The 8,921-nt window shown below is 38.5% G+C and overlaps 1 long non-coding RNA gene across 1 annotated transcript; it reads left to right on the forward strand.

The window, feature by feature from the left end:
- Nucleotides 1-1,027: 1,027 nt before the first annotated feature.
- LOC116569651 lies at nt 1,028-4,714 on the forward strand. Its single transcript, XR_004277119.1, has 3 exons — nt 1,028-1,130; nt 3,647-3,657; nt 4,702-4,714. It is a non-coding gene; the product is annotated as an uncharacterized LOC116569651 (long non-coding RNA).
- The last annotated feature ends 4,207 nt before the right edge of the window (nt 4,715-8,921 follow it).

Raw genomic sequence — 8,921 nt, forward strand, 5'->3', positions numbered from 1 at the left:
AGAAACAAGGATAATTTAGTTTGTTTTATTATTTATTTATTAAGATTTTGTTTATTTATTTGACAGAGCTCAGAAGCAGATAGAGAGGCAGGAGGGAGAAGACTCCCCGCAGAGCAGAGAGCATGAATGCAGGGCTCCATCCCAGGATCCTGGGATCATGACCCCAGCGGAAGGCAGAGGCTTTAACCCACTGAGCCACCCAGGTGCCCCTTTAGTTTGTTTTATTAAAAGACCTAAAACACTGAAGAATAAGTGTATTTAAAAATTCCTTTTCATTGAAAGGAAGTAGAAACCTGTCTTTTAACTCTAAGGCCTTGGGAGACACTAAGGATCCATGATTCAAAGGCAAAAATACAGGTGATGAGATGGAATACTATTCTGTAACAAGGCAAAGGAAATAAGGAACAGCAATCATCCTACTTGATGTCAAAACAGTTCTTTCACATATTGCAGAATACACCTCATTTTATTCTTCACTTCATTGCACTTTGCAAGTATTGCTTTTTTTCTTATTTTTACAATTTAAAGATCTGTGGTAACACTGTGCTGAGCAAATCTATCAGTACAATTTTCCCCACATTTGTTCATTTTGTGTCTGTGTGTCATGTTTTGGTAATTCTAGCAGTATTTCTTATTTTTCTTCATTATTATATTTGTTATGGTCCTCTTGATAGTGATCTTTGACGTTACCATTTGAATTCTTTTGGGGGTATCACAAACCTCCTCTATATCAGATGGTGAATTGAATAAATATGTGTGTTCTGGATTGTTCCACCAACCAGCTGTTTCCCTGTCACTCTCTCCTCAGACCTCCATATTCCCTGAGACACATCATTATGGAAATTAGGTCAATTAATAGCTCTATAGTGGCCTCTAAGTGTTCAAGTGGAAGAAGCAGTTACAGATCTGTCAACTGTAAGTCAAAAGCTAGAAATGACTGAGATTAGTGAGGAAGATATGTTGGAAGTAAAGGAAGACACGAGATAGGCCCAAAGCTAGGTCTCTTGTACCAAACTGTTGGCCAACTTGTGAATGAAAAGGAAAAGTTCTTGAAGGAATTTAGAAGTGTTACTCCAGTGAGCACACAAATGATAAGAAAGTGAAACAACCTTACTGCTTACATGGAGAAAGTTCTAGTGGTCTAGATAGAAGATCAAACAAGTCACAGCACTGCCTTAAGCCAAAGCCTAATCCAGAGCAAGTTTCTAACTCTCTTCAGTTCTGTGAAGGCTGAAAGAGGCAAGGAAGCCACAGAAATTTTAAGCTGGGGATGTTGGTTCGTGAGACTTAAGGAAAAAAGTCATCTCCAAGATGTAAAATTGCAAGGTGAAACAATGATGATGTAGAAGCTATAGCAAATTATTTAGAAGATCTAGTTAAGATAATCAATGAAGGTGACTACACCAAGCAACAGATTTTCAATATAGGTGAAACAGCCTTCTATTAAAAGAAGACGCCATGGCACTTTCATAGATAGAGAAGAAAAATCAATGCCTGGTTTTAAAGTTTCAAAGGACAGGGTTACTTTCTTGTTAGGGGCTAATGAAGCTGGTGACTTTAAGTTGAAGCCAATGCTCATTTACCATTCAAAAATCCTAGGGCTCTTAAGAATTATGCTAGCTTTACTCTGCACACTATACATGGAACAACAAAGCCTAGGTGATGGCACATCTGTTTATGACATGGTTTACTTAATATTTTAGGCCCACTGTTGAGATCTGCTCAGAAAAAATGATTCCTTTCAAAATATGATTGCTCATTGACAATACTCCTGGTTACCCCAGAGCTCTAACAGAGATGTAAAACAACATTAATGCTGTTTTCATGCCTGCTGACACAACATCCATTGCAACAATCCATGCAGCCCATGGATCAAAGAGTAACTTTGTTTTTCAAGTCTTATTATTTAAGAAATACATTTCATAAAGCTATAGCTGCTATAGATAGTGATTCCTCTGATGAATCTGAGCACAGTGAATTGAAAATCTTCTGGAAGGGATTCACCATTTTAGATGTCATTAAGAACATTTGTAACTCCTGGAAAGAGGCCAAAATGTCAACATTAATGGGAGTTTAGAAGAAAAATTCATTCTGATCATCACGGATGACCTGGAGGGATCAAGACTTCAGTGAAGGACAGAACTGTTGATACGGTGGAAACAGCCAAAGAACTAGAATCAGAAGTGGAGCCTGGGAGTGCCTGGGTGGCTAAGTCAATTAACCAACTGGCTCTTGGTTTCGACTCAGATCGTGATTCCATGGCTCATGAGATGGAGCCCCATATTGAGTTCCCTGCTCAGTGGGGAATCTGCTTGAAGATTCTTTCCCTCTCCTCCTCCCTTGTGTTTTTTCTCTCTCTCTCTCCCTCTCTCTAAAATAAATAAATATTTAAAATAAAGAAGACGTGATTGAACTGCTGCAATCTCATCCTTTATCCGTTTTTCTATTAGGGGAATGTAGCTTGTTCAGACTTTTTTCTATCACCAAAACATAGCTACTCATATACGAATACATATCTCCTTGTATATATGTATGACATTCTAAGTAAGGCCCATATTGTGGAATTGCTTAGAGAGGAAATATGCATTGTCAACTTTACGAGGTTTTATCAAATTTTTCTCAATATTGTCAGCAATGGATAAGTGCTCAATAAAATCAAAACCCCAATTTTTATTTACACAGCTCATAATCATAAACAGTAAGGAACTGGGGGATTTAAGCTGACAATTAGTCTTAATTATTGAAATCATTTTTCCTTCAATAAAGTCAACAAAAACTAACATTTACTTAAAATTTACTATATCATAATCACTGTTACATATTTTCTCTTTATCATTCCCTTCATCTTCATTGTAAATTCCCTTCCCCTATGTTCATCTGTTTTGTTCTTTAAAATTCCACGTATTAGTGAAATCAGGTGATACTTATGTCTCTGACTAAGAATCCTGCCACAAGAGGGAGCAATTGACTAATTTATTTCACTTAGCATAATGCCCTCTAGTTCCACCTGCATCATTGCAAATGGCAAGATTTCATTCCTTTTGATGGCTGGGTAATATTGTGTGTGTGTGTGTGTGTGTGTGTGTAACATCTTCATTCATCTGTCGATGGACATCTGGGCTCTTTCCATTTCTTGGCTATTGTGGTCATGCTGCTATAAAAAATCATCTAAAGATTTAATAGGTTTACTTATTACAGATTGTTTACAAGATAATTTCTCAAATATAACATATATAAATATAACATTTATTGAGTGCATACTCTGTGTCAAGAACCATACCACTATCTCCCTATTTTACAAAAAACGAAGACAAGGCTTAGGAAGGTCAAGAAATAGCTAGTAAACAGCAGTGTCAAGATGGGAAATTAAATCTGCCCAGCTGTCGTGTTCAAGTACTCCACAACCATGCTATCCACCTTTTTGAATTAAATTTATTGTTGAAATTTTTATACTGTGTGGAAGGTAATCAAAAAATGAGCGAACATTTATTTCACATTTTCTGTGTGAGAACTACTGTAGCAGAAGTCAAAGAAATATAACATGGTTCTGGGCCCCTTCACTTCCCCTCAAAAGCTTAGATTCTATTAGGATTACAAGACACCTAAAAGCATCAAAGGCATCATGGTAGCAAGTGAAAATAGTCAGGTGAAAGGTTTGTAAGTGTGTCTTTTCATCTATCCAGATCTTTTGCTGCTCTCAGGAGAGAGCAAATGAATGAACATTTAGAAGAAATCAGTTAATTTTGTTGGACCCATAGTGTTTTCTTAGCTTTTCTAAATGTCAGAAGATCTTCCATCTCTTTGTGAAGATACCTGATGAATGGAGGGATCATTCACCTGGAGAGAAGAGTCCCAAGGGGACAGAAGAAACCAGTAACAAGCTTGTAGACCTTGGGATCACCTTTCCAAAAAGAACTTTGGATCTGAATTATGGGAGTGGAAGCTTAGGTGTTGGGGAAACCTTTATCAATATAACAGGCAAAAAAAAATTTTTTTCAGTGTTGTTTAAAAAATTCCTTATAAGATTGAACATCTTTTCATATGTTTATTGGCCATCTGAGTTTTTTCTATTACAAATTGCCTATTTATGTCCTTTGTTCATTTTTGGTTTTTGATTTTGTAAGCAATTTCTGCTGAGGTGAGTTTTAGGCAAATTGAGTTTGAGATAATGTAAGTCATTGAAGATGTATGATGAAGTCTCCAAGGCAAGAATACAAATGAGCAAAAGTAGATTACTGATTGATGTAGCTCAAAGAGAAACAGGATCTTGCAGAGACAGAAAAGAAGTATTCGAAGTGACCTGGAAAAAAGTGTCCTCGTATGATCCTTACCAGTCACACTTCCTTTTACAATACAAATTTGTGTGGCATGCACGACTGCAGGAAGTCCAGTTTTTTGGTGTTTTTTTGTTTGTTTGTTTGCTTTTTTTTTTTTTTTTTGAGTGTTCTTCCTCAAGTACATTCAAGAAGCCCCAAGGGAGCTGATTCATGCCCAGATGTCTGTCATTCTAGTATTATTATTATACAGTATTATATAAAGTATTATTCTTTTCTTAGCAAAAGAATGATTTTCTGGACCAAAAGTCACTGTGCCCCTTGAGGCTAGAGGATTCCACAGAGCTGCTCCTGATGCTGTAACTCCAGAATGTGCTGCTGAGACAGGGTTGGCTGAGACGCCTGGTATACTGCTTTCTGAAATCAGAGCAGTCTGAAGACATGCCCTGACTAGGCCATGTTCCTGATGCCCAGAAACCATCTGCATCATCACTACTGTTGCTGGAACTGAACCTCAGGATAGCTGTCTGCTGACCCTGGGCAAGCCAAACAGCCGTGGCTCTAATTATGCCACCAAGGATACTGTAGATCCTAGTCCAGACCATGGCTGTTCCTCATTGCACAGGGGAGAATTGTCAAATGCAATCTATGCCAAATATAGCCCAGCTTTACCACCTTCAAGTGCTCATGGTACACACAGACCTGGTCGGCCTCCAGCTGGGTGTGCTGGGGACGTATTCACTAATGAATCCAGATTTAGGATTGACTTTTCCCAGCTCATCTCTTCTCCTATCTTTCCCTGTCCTCATGGTAAATCATTTCCTAGGGATATTGTTGCTCTTCCCTGTTGCCTAATTTGGGTTGGGCTGTCCAAGTCCATCTTATGATATTGATTCTTTTGAACTTGAGAGAGAAAGAAACAAGTACTCACTTCCATTCCTTCCAAAAGTGGTATCATGTGTTGAGGGCTCTAACCAAAACACCCTCTTTCCCAGCAGCATCTCTGTTTTCAACAGTAATGAATATGTTTGGGGGTGGAAGGGAGCTGTCTAAATGTCCTGTGGCATTACAAAAGCACCTTCTCTCACTATTAACTAAGCAAAGTTAAACTGCAATGTTGAATTCCTAACAGAGGTGGGCTATCCATGATGTTAATGAAGCTTAAGGGTTACTTGCCCTGACTCCTTCCAGGTAACAGGAAGGGCCCTCACCATGTAATCACATGCTCATGTACTTTCGTAAAAATAGCAAAAGTAAGGTATTTTTGTATTGTTTTTCTTGAAGAAGTTTTCTCCCCCCAATTATGTGACCATTGTGCTCTCTAAAACCTGGATCTATCTCTGATCTCTGGCAAAACCTTTTTGTTGTGTAACTTTTAGGAAACAAAGCAGCATAATGGCATCAAGCCGATCTGATTTCATCCCAAGCTTCACTTCTTACTAGTTGTGTAATCCTAAGAATGTTCCTTAACCTCCCTGAACCTGAGGTTCTTCAGCTAGAAAGTGAGGATGAAAATCCATGTCTTACAGCATTGTTGTGGGAATTAGAGCACCTTGTATGGTGTTTGGCACATAGTAAGTAATCAAAAGCATTTGTGTTATTATAACTTTGCCAATTGCAAAAAACATCTTTGCTTTGGAAGAGTGGGTACTTATTTCCCAGATTTCTTACATATCTATTTATTCTCTCTTCTTGCTAAGCCCTGATCAGAAAGAGCCTTGGACATGAAAGAATAAGCCAGAAGAATGGGGCTCTGCTCTGAGCTCTTAACTGAGTAATTCAATTGTTAAGCACTATTTTCTTTCTTTTTTAAAGATTTTATTTATTTATTTGACAGACAGAGATCATAAGTAGGCAGAGAGGCAGGCAGAGAGAGAGGAGGAAACAACTCCCCACAGAGCAGAGAGCCCAATGTGGGGCTGATCCGAGGACCCTGGGATCATGACTGGGCTGAAGGCAGAGGCTTTAACACACTGAGCCATCCAGGCGCTCCTATTTTCTTTTTTCATAGCTCAGATTTGAAGTTTTCTGGGTGCCTTGACTTTCCTGATGTTATATTGCCAAAAAAAAAATTGTATCTGTTGTAGAAGAGATGCTAGGATTCGAAGCCAATGGCCGAGAAAGAATTCTTGAGATGCCTTTGGTGCAAAAAGGTGATTTTATTAAAGTGCAGGGACAGGACCCATGGGCAGAAAAAGCTGCACTGGGGTTGTGAGGAGTGGTAGATTATATACTTTCAGGTTGGGAGGGGGTTATAACGGGATGACTTAAGTTACTAAGAAATTTTGGAAGCAAGGTTTCCAGGACCTTGGGGTGTTAACTATTGTTAGGAAAAGGTCATTTACTACTGTCTAATAAAACCTTAGTCATGAGACCCTTCAGTTGGATATCAGTGGGCCATATGCTTGGGGGCTGATTGTCAACATATCTCTTGGGGAGTACAGATAAAAGAAGCGTCCAAGAGAATTTTTATACATTAAAGTAGACTTACAGGATCCCAAGCGTTACAGGATCCCATCCCTAAGAATGGCTTTTGCACTTAGTGAAGTATTAACATCAAGGCAGCCGAGTCTCAGAGGAATGTCACTTTGCTTGTTTCAAGAACTTGTCAATGGCCTATAAGTAGTTAGGAAATTAAATAATTTTTCTTCTGCTTTTGTTTCTCACATCAAGATCTAGGCAAGAAGGTTAGAAAATGTCTTTCAAAACCCTTTATTTTAGGTCTAAATCTCAAAGAGAAAATTCAATACTGGAAGTATAATTAAAGTCAATGTTCTTTCAAACATGATGGGAAAGGAACAAGGTGGTGGTCTTCAACTCGCATACCAATACGTTAATTCAAGTGGCCATGTCCAGTAATATAGTGGTTCTTTTTTTCAATTAAAGTGCCAAACATATTTAGTCTTCAAACTACATGATGGGGGGGGGGGTATAATTTAGTCACGTCCTCGGTTTAAAAAATATGAAATTTAAATATAGGTGCTCTAGTAAAAAAAGACATGGGGATGAAAGAAAATATACTCAAGAAATTATTTGGAACACAGAAGAAACCCAGGGAGATTGGTACATTTCTTATAATTGTTTAATTGACTGTTTTGCCTGTAGGTTACACTCTAATTCACTGTAACCTTAGCTTGTAATTGAAATGTTGTTTTAGTTAAGAAGACAACATGACAATGAATCCTTCTGTGAAAGGATTTCAGCCCAAGGCATTTAATTCTGTCTCAGAACACAGGTCAAGTGGGTGGAAGAAACACATGCTTCTGAATTCCTTACTACAGAGCTTCAACATCTTTGTCTGGCTTATTTTGAATATAGGCCTGCTGCCTCTTTCTCCCAGTGCACAGATCGCCTGCCCCCTCAAGGACAGTTATTCTCGGGCACATAGGGTTATCTTCATTCTTCCTCATTGCCCTCCCTTCTACCTCACAAACACAAAGGAGAGTGGCCCTGTAAAGTCAGTTGGAATTCTGCCCCCCAACTCCCTTCTCACTGGGCCTTGTAGACCAGACTTAAAGGCAACCCTTTCCAGCTTCTCTAGGCTTGTTTTCTATCCTCTTCCCCTCTATATGTCATCTACCTTTCCCCATATTCCACAAGCATTTTCAACAATAGTCACAACAAATGGGAAAATTGCAATGATTTTCTAAATCCCTAAATAGTTTGAATACAATCCCCAAGTACTGCATTGCTGTACCAACATTCAAAGTCTGTTGGGAAAATCTTTCATTATTGTGAGGAAATGGTTAAAAAAGACAGCCTCTTCATATGGCAAGTGAGCAGAACATACTGAAAATACATAAGAAATCTGTCTGGAAACCTAATGATAAACCAAACTGCTCAAAACGCTTAAATAAAGGGAATGAGAGATAATTGAAAAGAAATAAAAAAGGAAAAAAAATACTCTCATAACTCCTCAGTGTTGGCCCCTCTTATTTTAAGTTTTACCACTTTTAGGAAAACAAGTAATAACAGAAATAGGAAATACAAGGAAGTTGCAAATATTCCAATGTTCTTTCAGAAAAGTCCCCTGGGCCCATTTCTCTTGGCACAGAGCTTTGGTATTTTATTTTAACAAGACTTTGGTATTTATTATAGTGTGATGGTTATACTGGTTATCTAAATAGTCCAGGTCAAGTCCTTCATGGTGGCAGTCAGCTGATGAGATGCTGGCAAGGAGAGGTCCAGGGAGCTGGTGTGAGCAAAAACTTTATCTCTTTTGGGCACAACCACCAGGGCATTAACACTATCAAAAAAGCAGTACTCTGGGGTGAATGTTAAGATGGTTCCCTTCTTCATAGACAGGGTGGAAGCTAAAAAGAAAATGACATAGGTCAGGAACCTGTGAACCTCTGTCAGTCTTTTTTTTTTTTTTTTTTTTTTTTTTTTTTTTTTAAGATTTATTGAGTTTAGGGGCACCTAGATGGCTCATTAAGTGTCTGCCTTTGGGTCAGGTCATGATTCCAGGCTCCTGGGATTGAGCCCCACAGTAACTCCCTGCTCAGCAGGAAACCAGCTTCTCTCCCTCTCCCACTTTCCTTGCTTGTTATTTTAAAGAGAGAGAATTTTTTTAAGCAAATTTTTTGAAATATTTTTATTTATTTACATGGCAGACAGAGATCACAAGTAGGCAGAGAAGCAGGCGGA

The sequence above is a fragment of the Mustela erminea genome, chromosome 11 (assembly GCF_009829155.1).
Source record: "Mustela erminea isolate mMusErm1 chromosome 11, mMusErm1.Pri, whole genome shotgun sequence".
NCBI classification, from domain to species: Eukaryota; Metazoa; Chordata; class Mammalia; order Carnivora; family Mustelidae; genus Mustela; species Mustela erminea.